This window comes from Lactuca sativa, chromosome 4 (genome assembly GCF_002870075.4).
Source record: "Lactuca sativa cultivar Salinas chromosome 4, Lsat_Salinas_v11, whole genome shotgun sequence".
Lineage (NCBI taxonomy): Eukaryota > Viridiplantae > Streptophyta > Magnoliopsida > Asterales > Asteraceae > Lactuca > Lactuca sativa.
In genome coordinates, this window is record NC_056626.2 from 387,419,327 (window position 1) to 387,440,235 (window position 20,909).

A 20,909-nucleotide genomic window follows, 5' to 3' on the forward strand; every position below is an offset into this window, starting at 1 on the left:
CTGTCAGGGAGTCAGACTATCTCAAGACAGTAGATTTCAAACGGAGTCAATGGGATCATGCTGCAAGTACTCGTTTCATCTTCGGGTTTTAGAACCCTGCAGGGTTGACATTAGTTGCCATGAAAAGGTTGGGTATGCATGTGGAGGATACCATGTCGTTCAAGTTATCGGGTGATGCTAAGTTGCTCACCGCGGAATTAGGTAATCTCAAAGCGGTTGCGTTGTCTATGTTGCGTAGTTCTTGTTGAGTCTTGACCGTAGCAAAGAGGGAACTGCTTCCCGTCAGATTGTCTGAATTCTCGCGTAGAGTGGAGATTTCAGTACTGGAGCATCGTATGTGGAATTATTTTGAGAGTAGTAGTGTGATGGCCGACACTGGGAGCGGCCGAAATTGCAGCTCCGCAGAGAATTGAAGGATATCTGAAAGGTTTGTTGCTTGTGGAATTTGCCTTGGAAAGGCCAGTGGTGGTGCAGGGTAAATGGGTAAACCCCTTGTGTAGCAGTTGTAAGTGTGCTGGGAGTACCAGTGGGATCTCCGGTTGGGTAAAAGTGTTGTACTAGAGGATAGTAATGACCAGATTGTTCGGGAGAAGACATTTTGAAGAATCCGATCGGATGGTCGAAGTGAGTAACTAGTGGTAAAGCTATAAGTGGTTTGTGAGAAAGTTCGTCGTAGTGGACTTCGAGGACGAAGTCTAGTTTAAGTGGGGGGAGAGTTGTAACACCCTGTTCTAAAATATTCATTTTTGGATTTCAGAGGCAAAGGCAAGGGGCGTTTTGGTTTTTTTTCAATTGTGAGTTGCTATTCGAGAAGGTTTTGGGTTGGGGTGTGTCGATAGAAGCGTAAGACTTCTCGCCACCTTTTCGTGGATATAAACTTCATCAGAAACAGATCTAGAATGTAGGAGTTATGACACTATGAAGATATTGACATTTATGGCCCTTAATGGAAAAAGTTGACGAGGAAGTTGTGCATGCATTTTGGGACACGCGTGGGTACGCCCAGCGTAGTGCAGCAAAGGATCGCAGGTGATGAAGGCGTACGCCCAGCATACGTGAAGCTACGCCCAACATATGCTAAGAGCCCTTAAACCCTAATTTTTGGGTGAGCCACTATATAAAGAACATAATGGCTTCAACCCTAGCCCCCATATCAGCCTCCCAACCTCAGAAGAAACCCTAGAACGTCCCTACCCTCATTTTGTGAGATCTTGACCTTGGAGAAACCCATTTTTGTGGTTTAAAGCTTGGAAGAGAAAATAAGAAGGTTGGCAAGGAGGAACCTTGGAAGCTAGAGCTTGTAGATATGGGATAAGTGCTTCATTTCAGACCACTACAAGGTAAAAACTTTTGAGCTTGATGATTAATCTATTAGATCTCTCTTAGTGCAAGTTTATGGAATTTTTGGTCCCGATAATGGGTCTTTGAGACTTAAGCAAGTTTCTAAGACCAGGGTTGCCTACCTTAGAGTCATATTAGTTCCATAAGTAGTAAAATTCCAACCTTTAGGACTTATTTGTGTTCATGCATGAGTTAAGACTTTCTTCCATGGAAATAGATAATGGTTTTTGTAGTTGGGGCTTATGTGAGTCATGGAAGCCATAAAGTAAGTAACTTTATGGGTTAGGGAATGAAATAAGACATAAATCTAAGTTTGTAGCTTTTGAATCGGAGGTATTAAGCACTTAATAGAGAATGACTTAACAGAGTATTACGCTGAGCGTACGTGCAGGTATGCCCAGCGTACCCGTCATCGGCCTCTACGTTGAGCGTACATGGGAGTACGCCCCGCGTAACGCTGCCAGTTGGGCTTTGCGCATTTTGGGCCTCGGTGTGGGCTGTGTTTTGGATGTTGGGCTTTTAATCCATACTGGGCTATCAGAAGTCAGTTAATATGGACCATGGAATAAGTGTTGGGCTTAGGGTAAGGCCTAATAAAGGGATTTGGGCCCAATGTAACAAATTGGGCCATTAGTGGGCCTTTAATGGACTTAGAAACAATTAAACTGTTTGGGCCTTGGTTAGGACCCACACCATAGTGGGGGTAAAATATTAATTTTACCCATAAAAGGATCCTTATTCTGATTTAATGTCTTAATTGATCATAATAGTCGGGAAGCAGCCGGAACAGCAGTCAGAGATTCTTTACTCATGCATTCAACAGTTAGTTATTTGAGGTGAGTCTTCTTCCAGTAGGAACGTGTCTAAGGCCACAATGCCGGCCTGTTTAGTTAGCAGTAGTTTTCGGATTTTGGTCTGATGCAATAGTTCAGTATACTTGATGTCTTTGTGATTCAGGCATGTTTATGTGTTAGTTAGTCCGGGCCTCGGTCCGATACAGTATGCAGTATATGTGCTTATGTTATATGCTATGATCATGTTATGCTATGTGTGCAGTTAGTCCGGACTTCGGTCTAATGCAGCGGGCAAGGCCCAAGTTAGACCGGACTTCGGTCCGATGCAGGGGCAAGGCCCCAGTTAGTTCGGACTTCGGTCCGATGTAGTAGCCAAGGCCCAAGTTACACCGGACTTCGGTCCAATGCAGGGGGTAAGGCCCAGTTAGTCCGGACTTCGTTTCGAAGCAGGGGCAAGGCCCTAGTTAGTCCGAACCTCGGTCCGATTCAGTGGTCTAGGCCCAATATGTGCTCTATATGATATTGTATGGTATGTGGTAGTTTGGGGGTGCTCACTAAACCTCTTGCTTACAGTTTTCAGTTTTGGTTTCAAGTACTTCCGGTAGCGGAGGGAAGAGCTCGGGATGATCGCATGGCACACACCATAGATAGTTAGCCTGGGATGTTTTACTATGATAATAAGAAGATGTTTTGAATTAACACTCTGATTTTATGTTATTATTTATGTTATGGATTTACAATCGTGGTTTAAGTAATTTTTTAAATAGAAATTTTTAGTCATGATTTTTGAGTCGTTTCATTTCTGGAAGGTAGGCTCTTGTCTGTCTCCACAATAATTTTTTTTGTCCTTCTAGGTTAGGTTGGTGAGAGGCTTGGCTATTTTGGAGAAGTTCTTGATGAATCTCCGAAAGTAGCCTATAAGCCCTAGGAATTGGCATACTTCGTTTTGTGTCGTTGGTTAGTCCAAATGGCATAACCAGAAACTAGTAGTGACCGTACCGATTCCTGAATGTCATCTTTGGAATGTCTGCTTCTTGAACTCTGAATTGATGATAGCCAGATCTTAGATCGATCTTTGAGTAGTAACCGGATCCTTGCAACTGGTCGAACAGGTCATCGGTCCTTGGGAGTGGATATCGGTTCTTGATGGCGATTTTGTTCAACTCTCGATTGTCGATGCATATCCTGAACAATCCATCCTTCTATTTGACAATAGTATTGGAGCTCCTCATGGAGAGAAGCTTGGCTGGATAAATCCTTTGTCAATAAGTTCTTGAAGTTGACTGGATAGTTCTTGCATTGTTGATGGAGCTAGATGATAAGGAGATCTTGCCACTGGTGCTGCATCCGGGATCAGGTCGGTTTGGAATTTGATTTGTCTGACTGGAGGTACACGAGTTAGATCCTCTGGAAATAGGTCTGGTTAGTCGCACACTTGCAGTATGTCTCTAAGTTCTTTACCCTTGTCTCACATATCCACCACTTGAGCCTATAAAGCGAAGTATCTCTTCTACAAATACCTTCTTGCCTTCATGCAAGATATGATTCTTAGATTCTTTCCTGTTTTATCTCTGTAAATTACAAGAGCTTCGTTGTTGGGAAAGGTAGTCTAACGACATTTTTTGTAACATAAAATCTCTGCTCGATGAAGTAATAACCAATCCATTCTGATGATCACATCGAATCTTCCAATGGTCATAGATATTAGGTTGACGTGATAGACGTGGTTATTCAAAATGAGAAGAAAATTAGCGAGCATTTCCAAGTTTCTTTCTAACTGTATTTTTGCTACTTATACCGTGTAAGCTTATTTAAGTTTGCATGATTTATGGTCGATCATGATTCTTCAGTTATGGGCGTTCATTCTTAAAATGACATGGTTGATTGCACTTGAAGCAACTTCGGCATCCTCCTATAACAATGGTTGTGTTTGTGTCGTTCGGGGCCTTTCTGCAAAATCTAGAGATCTGGCCTCATGAATTACAAATGTTACATACCATACCATTTCCGACATGGTGGAAATCGCACTTGGTATTATCAGGTAAAGTCCTAGAGTAGGGATTTGATTGAGTCTGTGATTACTGTGTACACATCCATAGTTTTTGGATTGGGTTTGTGGTGCTTGAAGTTCTTTTTTGACTTGCCATGGAACTTCCTTTTTGTACTCCCAATATGGTTCTTTTAAGTTTGTGGGGTTATGGTACCCTGACGGATACGCTGCTTTGTCAATTGATAGGTCAATTACTTAGCATTATCAAAGGTAGTAGGTCTGGATGTAATAACTAGACCTTGAACTGGTGAAGCTAATCCCCAGATCTATGTTTAGGTATTTTTGTAATTCGGGTTCACCATTCATGGGAAACGGTTTGCGAGGTCGTCAAATCGGGAGGTGTAAGCAGTCACCTCAGATCCTGTTATGGTAAGGTTTCAAATTATAAAGAGTGATTGATTCCATAAATCCTATAGATTTCCAAATTATAGAGAGAGAATTAAAATCCTACTGATTTCAAGTGATAGAGAGAGTGGTATGCAGACTACTGAATGATCGATTGGGAATTATGGGTTTCTCTGCTACGATGGTAGCGGAGCTATTGGTTCTTTGTTCTTCTTCAGGTTTAGGTGAACTAGGAAAATCGGAACCTTATCCTAGATTTTTAAGTATTTTAAATGTATACATTATTTTGGGGTTGATATAAGGTTTCTACGGTACTAGATTTACACTTCGAATCTTGAGAACATCCTTCAATCTCTAAAACTTTCAACCATTGTAGTCTATCAAACTCCATGCTCAATGTTTTTTGTTCACCGGACCGACCATAAATAACATAGGCGTACATTCCAGGTTTATTTATGGTATGGATTATGTACGGTACTAACCTTAATTAGGGGCGTTTAACCTAAAGGGTAGAGCTGGTAGTTTTAGTTTAATGTATGTTAGAGTTTTATTAAGTGTTCTCATCGCAGGTCATAGTATATATAACTCTTATATATTATTATTGGTGGGGTTTGCAGTATTATTAAATTTTGTGTTGTACTCCAAAACTACCGAGTATAGACGAGCGTCAGACAAGAAACACTGGAGGGCAGGAACATTTTAGCAATTAAGCCATTCTGAAATCCAACAACCCAAGCGACATTTCAAACCAGATTCCCCATACCGTAAGTAGCCAAGAAGTAGTGTAATTAATATTAATAATGCTTTTATTTAGATGCTAGTTGCAATAGTTGTATTCCCCTTTCGAGGATACGAGTTCTCTATAGCCAATTTAGCTTTGATACCAATTGGTCACACCCCCGGCCGATTTGGCGGAACATGCCGGGTTGTGTGACTAAGTTCATGGATCACAAGTAAACTGAATATAAAGCACAAGCACAATAATAAACAAAATATCATTTACATACCATCTTGATGTTTGAATACAAGGTTTTTACAAATAATAATAATACATGAATTGCCTTAACTGATAGGCATATAATACAACAACAAGTAGACTAGGTCACCTGTAATCCAATCCATCTTGAATGTTTGTTTAGTGATTTTTTGAGAATACATGTAGTTGTGAGGGTCAACACAAGGTTGGTGAGCATTACAGGTTTTCTGCTAACCGCAGTAATACTTTTAAAATGTCCAAAAAGTATTATCTTTGTATGAATAAGAATAGTTGAAACATTATTTTCAATGGGTCTTTAAAAGACAAAATATATCTTTGTATAAGTAAATTCATACTTAAAAACCGTATTTGTAAAGAATCTTTGAGTATACTTGAAAACCAAATTGTACTGTTTCGTAAGTAAGTCCATCCTTAAAAATAGTTTTGAAAGCAACCAAGCCCATGGTTGTAGTGAGAGAGAGATATATTCTACTTAATGTTTCTAGCGGGTCCTATAACTGAACTTTGTGACTGAGTGTACCTCCTACAACGCTTAATTGGACGTTGTAGTAAAAATAATAGACATCTATCACCCGCTTCGATTGATCAGTCGAGGGTTGTAGGTAGCAACCGCAGGTGGGGATGTCAACCTCATATAGATCTATACATATGTATCTTGCTCCAAAGATTAACAGTTATAGCAGTGTGGGTATGCTAAGTGTTTAAATTCAGCTAATGAATAACGTCTTACTAAAAGCCCTTAACTAAATAGTTTGTGAATAACTCTCAGCCCTAACTTAATTATGAATAAGTCACTAGGTATAATGAATATCGTTGCATAAGGTTTATAAAAGCCAAGTATGTATGACATATATGTACAAGTGTAATGTACTTGTTTTTATAAAAATAAATGTTTCAAATTAATGAACATATGTATATGTATAAGCATAGTGTACTTAAACAGATAAATGAACATGTTTAATAATATTTTGAATCCTTGAAATACTCTCGGGACCGTTTCGTAACAAATACAAACTAGTGGGGGTTGTTTGACAATTTAATTAACCAAAATATGATTGCTTTTGGTAAAAATAATTCAAGGGAGGGGCTGAAATGGTTATTTCTATTCCAAGTTTGAAGATTAGGATTTATTAATAATCAAAGGAGCGGCCTTTTTTGAATAAATGAGTCCATTTTTTGTGGATTGGGACTGTTTTCAAATAAATGTTTCAATAAGGTGGTAATTTGGTTATTTCATAAAAAGTTAAATAAAACTAGGGCTTTTATGAAAAGGAATCCCATGGGGAGACTGATTGTGTCTAAGTGGTCCAACTTATAAAAATTAGGACTTATACCCCCCTGTGTTCTCCTTTGATCGGGCAGATAGGAAGAGCGGATGCAACAGACGAACGAAGAGAAAGGGGATACGAATCGACTACCATAGTAGTGGATGAAGACGGGAGATGGAGGCTCACAAGCTGCTCAATCCGGTTTTGTTTGCTTGATCGACCAATCGCAAAGAATTTGTGAAGGCGGCGATCGGCAGTAAGAGGGAGGAGAAGTTGGATACGAACGCATCAACAGGGGAAGAGGCCAACGCTTCGTTGTTCGATTAATCGCGAAGAGGGACTGCTATCTCTGGGGTTTGACGAGGTCGAAGGGGAGAAGCAGCGAAGCTGCGGTGGTCTTCAGTGGGTGCGGATGGGAGTTGTAAGGCGGTAGTGGGTCATCCGGAGTGGTGGCAGTCGGCGTTTCCAACTGCCTTTTCAAGGTTTGATTCTCCTTTTTGCTTGTTTTAGACAGAAATCAATGGAGGGAAGAGATAAGTGTTTTAGTTTGTTGTTTTCACAGGTAAAGGAACACTAGATTTGGGGCTATGGATCATTGAAACATAATGGAGAAGGAAGAGCTGAAGTGAAACAGGTGATAATTTGTAATTAATAAATTTCCATATGTATTTTGTTTGGTTTGGATTTAGAAGCAATGTAAATTGTAACACCCTAATTATTTGTGCATTTGGATGAGTATTGATTTATTTTACTAGTTATATACACCAACATATGTTTTTGGGTATTACATATATATAAATTTAAACTCATGAAATTGTTAATTTGGTAAACCTTGGTCTCTTATATTTGAAACTGATACATATATAATGTATATTTGTGAAAATTTAATCAACCACATGTAATTAATTATGACATATGTCTCATACTTATATATATATATATATATAGCCGTTTAAGAATTTATGAGTGTTGAGTTATTTCCATCGTTAAAATTCACATTGACCGGATTTGGATTTATATATTATTCTGAAATACATAACCAACTAGATTATGACCCACATTTAACTCGGGGAACGCATAAACAAAATACAAATGTATATAGATATTGCAGAATAATTATAAAAAAATCAAGGTTATTGGTATTATTGAAATGTGTAAAAAATATATTAAAATCGGTAAATAGATATAGTCGTTCAAGGACATCTTTATAGACAATATTTTTTGTTTTATTAGTTGAACGACCTTCCTCGTTACATATGAGTACCTTCAAACCTTATATGAGTGTTTTATATGAGTACCTTCAAACATTTTTTCATTTCTGTAAATAGATTTCATATTAACTTTGAATGTAAACATACATTAAAATCCAAGGTAAAGTTATTTAAACTTTATTGAAATATTGAAACAAAACACTATAATTTAGCTATGGCAAATCTAATACATAAATTTTCCTAAGAATTATGGTGCAAAAAAACCAAAAATCTCATCTTCCATAATAATCTTGTTTATGCTACCTCTAAATTCTTGCATCTCGTTATCTACAACATCCAAGAACACAGGGTCACTCATCAATATAACCATAGGCTATATTAGGTTTATCATGCACTGATTCAACTATTTCCCGAACTTCTACAATTCTATGTGCAATGTTTCTCATTTAATGAAGGCATCATTTTTAGCTCTAAATTTCAACATAATCAGACTTCAACATGTTATTAATTCTTTTAAAAAAACAGAATCTTCGAAGCTAAACCAAGATATATCTCATTAGAATACATAATTGAATTTAATCAGTACTTAATTAGGTTGAAGCAAAACCACACTTATGGTAAGCAACTTTGAAAACCGAAATGATTGGAATTTCAAATTAAATAACAATAGCTTTGTGCACAAAGATCAAGAAAAATAATTAATGAACATCCCCACTTTTTTATTATTAGTATACATGTTCGTCATTGATTTGATTCCTCTTTGGTTTTTTAATTTGATTTTTGTTTCTATTACTATTTTAACAAAATTATATATATATATATATATATATATATATATATATATATATATATATATATATATATATATATATAGAGAGAGAGAGAGAGAGAGAGAGAGAGGAATGATCATTTGAGAACTTATATATTCCCGAGAACCAAATGAGGACCGTTAGATCAAAATAATAGAAGTTAAGATGTATCGTGACATTTTTGTAAATACTTAAACAAATAAAACACGGGGGCATAGGAATAAAAGTTAAACTGGGACATTTTTGGAATTTCCCCAAATTAAATCCCTCGTTCACGTCATTCTCTCTTTCTTGCTTTCATCTCACCTCCTTGAAGAAAGATGATTTCAGATCTCCGATAAGTCTTTGATCTCTCTCCGATGACTTACCTATCACCGCCTCATATCGACATTACCACCTACCTCCTATATCCACCGTATGTCGAAATCACTGACGATGTCTTTTCCTTCCTCCCTATATTTGTAGACGACTCATACTACATCAGTCTACCACTTTCTCTGTCGAAGATCTTCCACATCCAGCTTCCCTCCCCTCTCTATCAACCATCGATAGTTCTTAATTAATCATAGTGAAGGTAATTTGTTTTCTGATCAATTGAATTTCTGGTTTTTGTTTTGGTTCCTGTGATCCAAAAATGATAGCTAGGGAATATATGACGTTTCAAAGTTTTGTATCCCCTACCTCGCTTTCTGCATTCAGATCATCAGATGTTCATCCATCAAGTCATGTGTGTTTTCTTCTTTTGTTTTTCATGTTTGATTTGTAAAGTTTTATAACGATAAGTTTTTATAATAATGATGTTATAACTTGAAATATTTTTTTTATCTGCTTCGATTGTTATATGAATGTCTTATCAACATAAATTTTTGTTTATATTGTTGACTCTTGGCCTTTGTTTGACCTTTACGAATTGTTTTTGCCTAATCGTTAAGTTGAACCTATTTAGTCAATATGTTTTTAAAAAGAGTTAAATACTTGTGTTGATTGTTGGTATAAAAATAGACAAATGTGTTATTGAAAAATATAGTTATTTGATTGCACTCAACATGTTCGATGAAATGCCTCAATGAGAAATATCACATGTTAACTTCACTTTGACTTCATGAATGATGAACCAATTCCAATTTAGGATTCTGAACAATTTTTTTGGTTATATTTTGAGAAATGTAGGTGGAGAGAGCCATATATGTGCACCACAATATGATTTTAAACTGCATCCAGTAAAAACATGCATGTATTCATTTGATGGCTATGCAGAGTATAAGGAAACTCAACTACTATGTTGTCCAACAAAATCTGATCTTGCTTTGGTTTTTTGATGTAATTGATTAAAACAATTATTAAAATGTTGATCATGGATATTTAGCAAGTTCTTATCATTCTAGAATAATATCTGGATTTATGCTCATCTCTTTATATCTTTGAAAGAATGACATCATCTGGAACAACAGTAAGAACTTTTGCAATCTTTTTTCTTCTTTTTTTTCAGTTTGGAATTGGAATAAAAAATACATACTTTTCTAGTTTTAGGGCAGTTGTAATTGGTCTTGGTGCTCTTTTTATATATATTTTTCTAAGTTGGTGTTATATTGGAAAGTAAAAAGTTGAATCTTTGGTTACATAAAAAATTAGGAAACCATTATGTTGGTAAAGAACTATAACCTTTTTGTGCTCTTTTGTTATAGAAACATATTCCATGATCCAATAATCTTATTTTTTTCATTACAGAAGTACATTTCTAAAAGAGATTATGAACCATTTGATATTTTATTATTGTCGTGCAATTTGAAAGTATATAAAAATCATATATTTCATCCATGTAAACAAAATTTGAGATTTTTTTTGAAGTTTTGAGTGAAAATTGACATGAGACATTGGTGGATCTATTAATCGTGAGATGGGTTAATTCTTATTTATTTGATTGGCTGATGCAAGATGATTTTTGTTTATGTTTATTCTATCTTCTTTTCTAATAAGACATTTTGGAGATTATTAAAGAATTGGAAGAGTAATTTTTTCAGGCCGTGAATTCCGGCAGAAAATGTCGACTTTGTTGGAGGTTTTAACTTTCACATTTCCTAACGAAACACCCTCAGGTAAATTCTCATAATTTAAATAAATAACTTTCAATTATATAGCTTGAAACTTTATGTTCCATGAAATGTACAATTCTTATTGCTTTGTGTATAAGTTCTCATTGCATGACTCCTCAAAATTAGTTGATGTCAGCTCTAGAAAAGATGTTACAATATTATCATGGCAATTTGATGAAGACAGATATGAATTATATATAATTCACATGTAAATCACATATAATTCACATATCAATCACATGTAAATCACAATTGAATCACATATGAATTATATAATTCACAAGTGAATCACATATCAATTACATGTGATTCACATATAAATCACAAGTGAATAACATATGAATTACATGTGATTCACATGTAAATCACAAGTGAATCGCATATGAATTACGTCTATATGCACACATGCATTTTGTATGTGTGTTCTTCATTAATTATTTTTTAAAATTTTCTTGTCAATCTCACATTTGAATCTTAAAATATACAATCACATGTGAATATCACATTATACAATCACATGTGAATCTTACATGATATAATCACATGTGAATCTTACATGATATATAAATATGCATTTTTGTGAGTGTTCTTGCATTAATCATTTTTTTTTTCAATTTTATTGTAGATTTTAGAGAGTTTGTGGAAAATATTGAAGATGTGAAAAGTGATAAAGTGAAGAAAATATGAAAATTTATATATGAAGAAATGACAACATTATGAATCTTTGTAACATTTTTTTATATTTTAATTTGTATCAAATAAAATTCTTGTATTGCTATGTTTATAGATTGATTAATAAAAATGAGATTTTTTATGATTACTTACGAATATTATAGTATAAAAAATATGCATATATGCATTTGAAAAAATATGTATATCTGCACCTAAAACGTTGATTTTTTTGGTTAAAAAAAGTATGGTTTTTTTTTCATAAATATTCCAGTTTCTTTTTCTTTTTTTTTTTAATTTACTGACTTTTAAACATATACTTCTTAAAAAAATGCAGTTTTTTTGAAAAAAGTTGCAGTTTTTTTGAAAAATGTTGTAGTTTTTTTTTAATGCATTTTTTTTTGAAAAAATTGCAGTTTTTTTGGGAAAAAAATACAGTTTTTTCTTTTATTTTAAAAATGTCGTTTTAAAAAAAATTGCTACTTCAAAAAAAATCAGTTTTTTTATTAAATTCATGTTTTCTGAAAAAAGTAAAAAATCTTCATTTTTTTTAAATTGAAAATTAAATAAAAAAATCGAAATTTGATTTGTTATGTTAATTTTTAGAACATTTTATTAATATTTTCAATAACAAAAAAAATGAACATTAAATGAGATCGATAAGATGACGATCATGCCTTTAAAGAGTTAATTTTGATCTAACGTTCCACCTTTAGTTCTCGGATTCTTGGAAAACTATGAGTTCTCAACCGATTTCACCTATATATATATATATATATATATATATATATATATATATATATATATATATATATATATATATATATATATATATATATATATATATATATATATATATATGTATGGAAAAGTTCAATAGAGAACCATAATTATGGGTTCTTCAAGGAACCAAATATTTTTTTCAATTTCTAAAGCTTATTCTTTATCGAAAAAAAATATCTAAAATATCTAAATTTATATATTAACATTGTGAATGTGAAAAATATTTTTCGGATTCACCGTGTGAATCCGGATTCACGTTATGAATTTTCGAAGATTCACATTGTGAATTTGACATAAAAAAATCGAATTTTATATCATTGGAAAATGGATAAAAAAAATTATGAATTTATGTATTTTTAGTTTTTTTTGATAAAAAAATAAGTTCTAAAAGTTGAAAAAAAGATTGGTTCCTTGGTTTTTTGGTTAATTATGGTTCTCTATTGAACCTCCCACATATATATATATATATATATATATATATATATATATATATATATATATATATATATATATATATATAGAGAGAGAGAGAGAGAGAGAGAGAGAGCTAGGTTCAAATGTTTTTAACAAGTATTGTGTGCCTAAATGCACCAATAAAAATTCAAGAAATAATTAAATCATTAATAAATAATAAAAGGGTATAAGAGTAATATACACTATAATTATTTATGGTAAAAGAAAACAAAATCAATCAATATCCCACTAATTTAGGTTATCAGTTTCATATAACACCACCAACGATTCCTCCTAATTTTCTAAAAATCATCGTTCTCTCTTCACAGACCCATAAACCCTTATCCTCTCCTTAGTTCGACATATATAAACACAACTCCAAACCCCATTCCTATTCAGCATCGCTTCCAACAATTAGCACACAAACAGACTCAAGGTGTTGTTGCAATGGCTGCAGAATTCTTCACTTTCCTCCGTCCCTAAGCACCAACGACCTGGTAAATATCACCACAACGTCTTCAATCTGTCTATTTATCTCATACCTTCTTACAAGTCATACTGTTTGAGGTTTTGGTTGATTAATATTTTGATATATAATACGACTTGATTGTTTATCTGTTTAATTGTGTACGTTCAGGTTTATTTCAGTCTTTACTGTTCGAAGCCTTTGGCCGGACGGTGAATCTAGTGAACAGAGCAGTCGGATTGTTGTGGACAGGAAACCGGACGTCTGTGAATCAGCTGTAGAGACGATGCTCCGAGATGGAAGCATACATCCCATGCCTGAGCTATTTTCATTTGGATCTACTCAAGTGAGATATCCGATACAGGTACCAACGATTATACTTTAACCCTTTTTTCTTAAACCCTAATTGATGAAGCAACCTATTTTAATGGATGCTAAGTTTTGCTGAGTTGTACACTCCCTTAAATTCGCATCAAAAGAACAATGAGGATATTTGTTTTTTTATACATTAAGATTTTGATTCTCTATTATTTATATATGTGTGCACAAAAGGTGTTTGTGGAAATGCCTGAAAGAGAATTCATGTAGTATGTATTCTATTAAAACTCTAAGAATGTTTATTATTCTGTGACAATTTGATTTCAATCTTCTTATTTGTCAAGATAGGGAAAGTAAAAAACCATTATTAGATAGGAAAATTAAAAAACATTCTGGTAGAATATGTTATCATTTTCTATCATATCATTTCCGATAGAATATGTTACAAATTCTTTAAGAATATTCAAAATCATTCTGCAAGAATAGTTTATTATGTAAGAATATTTATTGTTGTATTCTATTATAATGCATTGAATTGTTTAATTTTTGAGAACTGATTATCTTTTCTTTGTGGATTTAGGTTTTGAAGAGGCTAACATCGATGTGGAGAAGGAAGAAAACATATAGAACGAGAGTGTATTATACCAGAATGTGTTATGCTACAATGTATAAAGTGTTGCTTAAAAATAATATTCTTTCAGAATAGATTAGTGTTTTTCTTAGATTTTGATGTCTTTTTTTCTTTCAGAATGTTGTTATTATTCAATGAATCACAATCATACAATGTAATTATTTGTTATATTATTAGTTCAAGAATTGATTTGTGTATTCTTTTAGAATGTATTTACTAGTTTATGGTTGGTATTCTGCCATTCTGACAGAATAAAATCGAAAAATATATTTACTAGTTTATGGTTGGCATTCTATCATTCTGACAAAATAAAATCGGATTTTTAAATTTGAATTAATTTAAAATATTCAAATTATTAAAAAATAAAGAAATTAATCATCCCTAAAAATCCGAAAATTTCCTTTTTTAATATAGGTTAATTGACTAAAATGCCCTTATGTTGAAATTTGTATGATTATATGGTACATGTTATCATATTCTACTATCACAGACCCTCAGATCATGACCTTCGATTATATTTCATCCGATGGTCCAGATCTGTGCATTCTGGCACACAGTATTTATTAAAAACAAAATAACCTAACCCTCTATATATATATATATATATATATATATATATATATATATATATATATATATATATATATATATATATATATATATATATATATATATATATATATATATATATATATATATATATCCGAAATTACAACCGTTAAAATTTGTTTTTATTTTCTATTCTTTTAACAACTAAACATGGATTCGATTATGTTAAATTTGATTTGATTTAGAATATGACATTTTTTGTTAAATACCCAATAACGAAAAGATAATCAAATTACATAACTATCTTTAATTTGATTAGATTTATGTTTCATTAAGCTTGAAGATTTTTGTGTTGTTTGTTTTTTCTAAGACAAAATGTCTGCAGTCTGCGGACCATAACTGTAGACCTCTGCTATAGAAGAGTTGGACCAAACGTCTACAGTCTGAAAAAAAAGACTGTTTGTTTTTTTAACATCTGCATACTAGTAAAATAAACTAAAATCTAAATAAACTGATTTTTTTAAACTACAAAGTGATTTTTTTAATATATTTACAACTTTGTTATAAATAATTAATAAATCTAAATCAACTTTTATGTATTATTGTATAAAAGTTGAAAATAAAAATGGTACAAGTTAACGTATATATTTGATAAGAACCAACAATTTTGGTCACAAATTTATACCTAAATATTGTAATTAGGAATCAAAGAATTTGATATATAAATGAATGGAAATAAATTTCGATTTTTTCAACTAAATCAATTAAAAAAGTGTCATAAATATTTTTTTTAAGAAATTAACGATCCTTTATTAAATAATGTTTTATAAAATTTCGTACAAAAAATATAAGAATATATATATATATATATATATATATATATATATATATATATATATATATATATATATATATATATATATATATATATATATATATCAACGATCATTATTGTAATAAACTTTTATTTATAAATTCTTCAAAAATATAATGCTTGTGTCGTCGAACTTTTTTTTTAAGTATTGTAATTTTTTTTTCAAATTGTTTATTACTAATAAAGTTGGAATAAATATAAATTAAACAAAAAACAAAAAAAATAATAATAAAGTATATGTTTTTTTAGGCTAGAAAATGTCTGAAGATGTTAGAAGACTCTGGTCCACATCTGCGTCAAGAAGAAGAGGACGCGCATACATTTTTAGGTCTGCAGTCTTCTGAAAAACAAACAGTCTGCGAAGGCTAATGTCTGCGCGTGGTCGACGCCGCACAGACAGAAGATGTCAGGAAGATCTGCGAACTAAAAACAAACACTATCTTTATGTTTCTATCCATTCTTATTATGTTTGAAAAATATTTGCATATTATCTATCAACATTAATCTATATTTATTTTCTTTAAAATGCGTTGAAAGCCTTAAATCCATGGTAAATATGCCTATTATTTGGCTTATATATGCAAATCAATTATAAGATTGCTCTCTTTAATAATAATAAAGATGGTATTTTTTCAAACTTAAAGTAAAAATAATATTATACATGAAACCATACAAAATACGATATTATCTTAATTTGAGAGTTTTGAAATACAATCAAGATTTTTAATATATAAAGAATACAACCAAATGCTTAAGATATGCGTTAAACCTTCACTCTAATTTGTATGTTTCGAAGAACAATCTAGCTTTTTGAAGAAAAAAAAAACTTAATGCTTTACATATGAACTAAATTTTAATTTACACATTAATATTTGTTTAAAAAAACTCTTGTTTCTGACAAATTAACCTTCGGATATAAAGATCAAGAACATCTTTTACCTAAACAATTAGAAACAAACCAAGACAGAAATTATAAACAAACCCAAATCCGAAAACCAAAATAAACATCTACAAATAAGGACACAAATACATAGATCTACCAACACAACCGACTAATATATTGATTAAACACAAACACACACACACATCAGCTAGTACTCAAACAATTAAACACACTACAAATAGATCTAAAACATAGACGACAGCTAAACTATTATCTTCCACTCTTGATGTCAAACTAATGTCAATATCAAAATTCCTATGAAAACATTAATCATTCTTTGGGTGTAATTTTTTCCATGTGATTGCTTATTTATCATTTACTCATGCTAATTTGGGATAATTTTAATTAGTTTAATACAGTGAAAGAAAAACTAACCTTAAAAAGCAGTTGAAGGCCAAGACTTTTCATGTGTACAGTTCTCATAATCTGGTCTGTAAAAGAAAAGGAGAATGATTTCAATTGCATACAAATGTTTCTAGCTATGTTGAATAGTTATTACTTGTAATTTTTTATTCAGAAAACACAAAAACAACATAAATTTAATTAAAGGGAGAATTGATAATAGAAGTTACTTACAATGTCAATAAAGTAAGAGTATTGTCATCATTGGTTATTATTTTAATCAAGAACCACAATCATGGTTTTTACCATGAAGTAATATGGTAACAAATATGCAGTTGGATCATTTAGCAAAAATAATGCCATTAATTACGACAAAAATAAAGCAAATTCAGCTAGAAGATAATGCAGAGGGGCACGAATGTCTTTTTGACTCCATGCTTGGGTTTAATATCATATTTTCCTTTTTAGTTTAAACACACAAAGTCTTCCGTTTCTATAAATTTTCTCCTATAACATAAAAAAATTAAGTTAACATTAGCTGAAATATTGCTCATACGTCCCTTAGTACATGTTCATAAATATGCAAAAATTCAAAATTCAAACTCAACACAGATGCAATTGTGAGAGAGCAAAATAGATACGGAGAATAAGGGACATGGTAAATTGTAAATCGTAAAATAAATACAGAGAATAAGGGAGAAGGGTAACGTAACTAGAAAATTAGTTATTAATATAAAAAAATTGATCAAACTTGCCTTCTTAGTTCATCTTGTAACAAATAAAACTTGTTATAATTGGTTTATTCAGTTTTATTAATTCAAGCACCCTATTTTTATCTCAAGCATCATACCCTGAATCAATCAATTTATGAAGCAATTCAAATAGGACTTTAGATGTATCCTATTGATCCATACAATGAAAAGTTAGCACTGTTTAAAATGGTCCCTATGTAATAAAAAATTAGAGAAATACTCCATCTGTAACAAAAATTACAGAAATGGTTCAACATCACTCTTTATACCATCCTACTATCCCTTACATGAACTACATGCTTACCTTGGCAAGTAAACATACGAATCTTGTGCTCTTCAAGTTCAACATACTTGAAAACAGAAGCAATTCCACCTTCTTGAGGTATAATTCATGTTTGAATGGTATCTAGGAACCTTTTTTAAATATCCTAGATACCATTTTATTAACCTAAATCAAACAACAGTCATTTCTAGGCACAAAAAATGCAATAAATACAATGAAGCAACTAACCAAATTAATGTTTTCTGGTTTGAACTTCTCAGAAATTGGTTCGCAAAAAAGACTCTCAAGCTCGGTCATATCAATTAATGTCTTCGCTGCTTCTTCACGCTCTCCATCTCTTCGGACCCAATCGACCCTCGTTGATGCCCTACCCCATCGCGTTCTTCCCTTCGGACCGTCGAACCCAGGAGACCACATCGGTTTGCGAAACCGACCGACGAACAATCGTTGCTTCTCCCTCCCTCCTCTTCGGCCTCGTCGACCACCGAAAATGCTCCCTCTGACGAAATTGCCACCATCGGTCCAAGAACCACCATAGTCACTTTCTTATTTCCTCAAATCAGATGAAAACCGGATTAGCATCTCTGATTTACCCATAGTCGATGCCCATTGGGGCTGCTATATTGCTATTCAATGTAACATAATAAATTGAACGAAAACAATGAAATAATCCAAGGTTAGTAACGTAGGTGAATCAAGAAAACTTGTCGAACTAAAAGTTTATACATACTAAATTACAAAATCGAAGCGACTGTTTGAACCCAAATCGCATCTAAAGTGGAAACCCTTTCCCCCAAACACAAAACCCTTTCTATGTCTTCTGATTGGGTTCTCAAGAAGAAGATATAATAAATATGTCCGTCTGAATGGCTCGTGAAGAAGAAGACTGAATAACGGTGAAGGTGAGGGAAGATGGTGGTAACAAATTGCTACCGAAGTAGGAGGAGACTAATACGCAGGAGTTTGAAGAAGGTTGATATAAGGCGTTACAAAATGGTTTAGGCGTGTTAATTTTTTTTTTCGTATGAGGATGACATTACATCATCAAAATGATCCTATGGTTGAGATTAACGAATGAAACCCAATAAATGGCTATGATTTTTGCAAGTGATGTCATTAGGTTTTTGGTTTGATATATATAATGATAATAAAATCATGCTGAAATAAATAGTTTTAACGTTTCGCGATTAATAAACCTGAAAATGTCTGATTTTTCACTTTTTATAAATATTTTTATCAAAAATATTTCAAATATGAAATCAACTATTAGGCTATAGCCTGACTCCAAAAATGATTTCGGAATTTCCATTTGAGGTGTGCAAGTCCAACAATGGTTAGAAACGATTTTAGCGATTTTAGAAAAATCAGTATTATACTGGTTTTGGATTCTTAAAACGGTCGTATCTTTTGCATACGAACTCCGTTTAGGATATTCTTTATATTTTCAGAATTAGGGAAACATGTACTATGAAGCTAGAGTGTTTGTATTGCTCACAACTGCTTAACACAGAATTTCATTTTTTCAGACGCATTTTTATGGTTGCAGTTTGAGCTATTTGGCTTGTTTGCCAAATTACATATTTGGAAGTAAGATACCATCTGGTATCTTATGATAGTTGAAGTAACTCATTTATTTTACAGTAGATGCACTAAAACTCAATGAATAAAATTACAAAGAGATTTACTATGAACTTGACCGTTCACAGTCTGTGACTTAAATTTCGGGATGTCACAACCACTGAGTACATGATCATTGGGCCTACCACTGACATAAGCAACACCTCCCAGTCCAGAAAGTGTTGAATCATCATGTTCAACCCACTTAAAAAAATTTCCACAAGACGGTCGATGACGGAGCGTTCCTCATTGATGAGTTCAGGTCCTTGATCATGCTCGCCACTAGGAGGATCTTCAAAGTGCATTGGACCTCCAAAGACAGACACATCCATGGAGAAGTACTCAGGTTTCCACTTCTTTATAAAAGTAGGCAATCCATCACAGGTTTCGATTGCACCATGACGAAGGAATAATGGCACCCAATCATTAGTCACCATTGTTACATAAAAATGATGGAACATCGGCAACGTCAGAGTAACATTCAAAACTTTGTTCAATAGCTTGAAACACATGATTTTCTTAAACCCGTTACGTGTAATCTGGGCAATGTGGAGATTGTAGCGATCTAGGACTGAATTCAAGAAATCAAACGCAGGTAGACAAAGAGTGGATTTGAAAATTTGAGTGTAAACGCCTACATAGCCTAGACGTGGATTTGTAATAGGTTGGTTTTCATAAGGAAGCAGATGTTTAAATTAGGGATCGATGTGGTAAGTAGAAGGAAGAAAAAGACAAAGACAATAGAATAAAGAAGATGGTTGAAGCAAGCAGTTCGATCATGCCCGTTAAATACGAGGATAAGTTCAAAATTTTGAAACAACAGTTACTTAATAAGAAATGATGAGTTGTAAGACGACGAGATGGTCAAATCAGTTATTTGATTTGTACTTTGGACTTATTTGTTACCCATTAATGTGCACAAACCCCGATAGTAACAACACAAATTCGAATCATTAAAAACGATTCGAACTTGGGGGACATAATGAGGTATGCACCTCCAGCAAAGCTAGTCCAAACATGTTGAACCTGAACCGAAGATGAACGACCGTAGCGCTTGGGTTGGTGTTGTTGGATTAGTGTCTAAACCCGTAACTATGTTTGGTAAGTATTTGACCCGATTGTGCATGGTCCTTTTGGGTTGCCTTCACCAAAGCAACATGATAGGTTGTTTATGAATAAAGAGGTTATTATGATTTATTAATGTGTTATATGAATAATATATTAAAGGAGAAATCATATAGTTTAATTAATATTAGACAAGAATTATCTAAGAATTAATTTTATGGCTAAAAGAGATTAATTAAATAAAGGGGACTGCAAC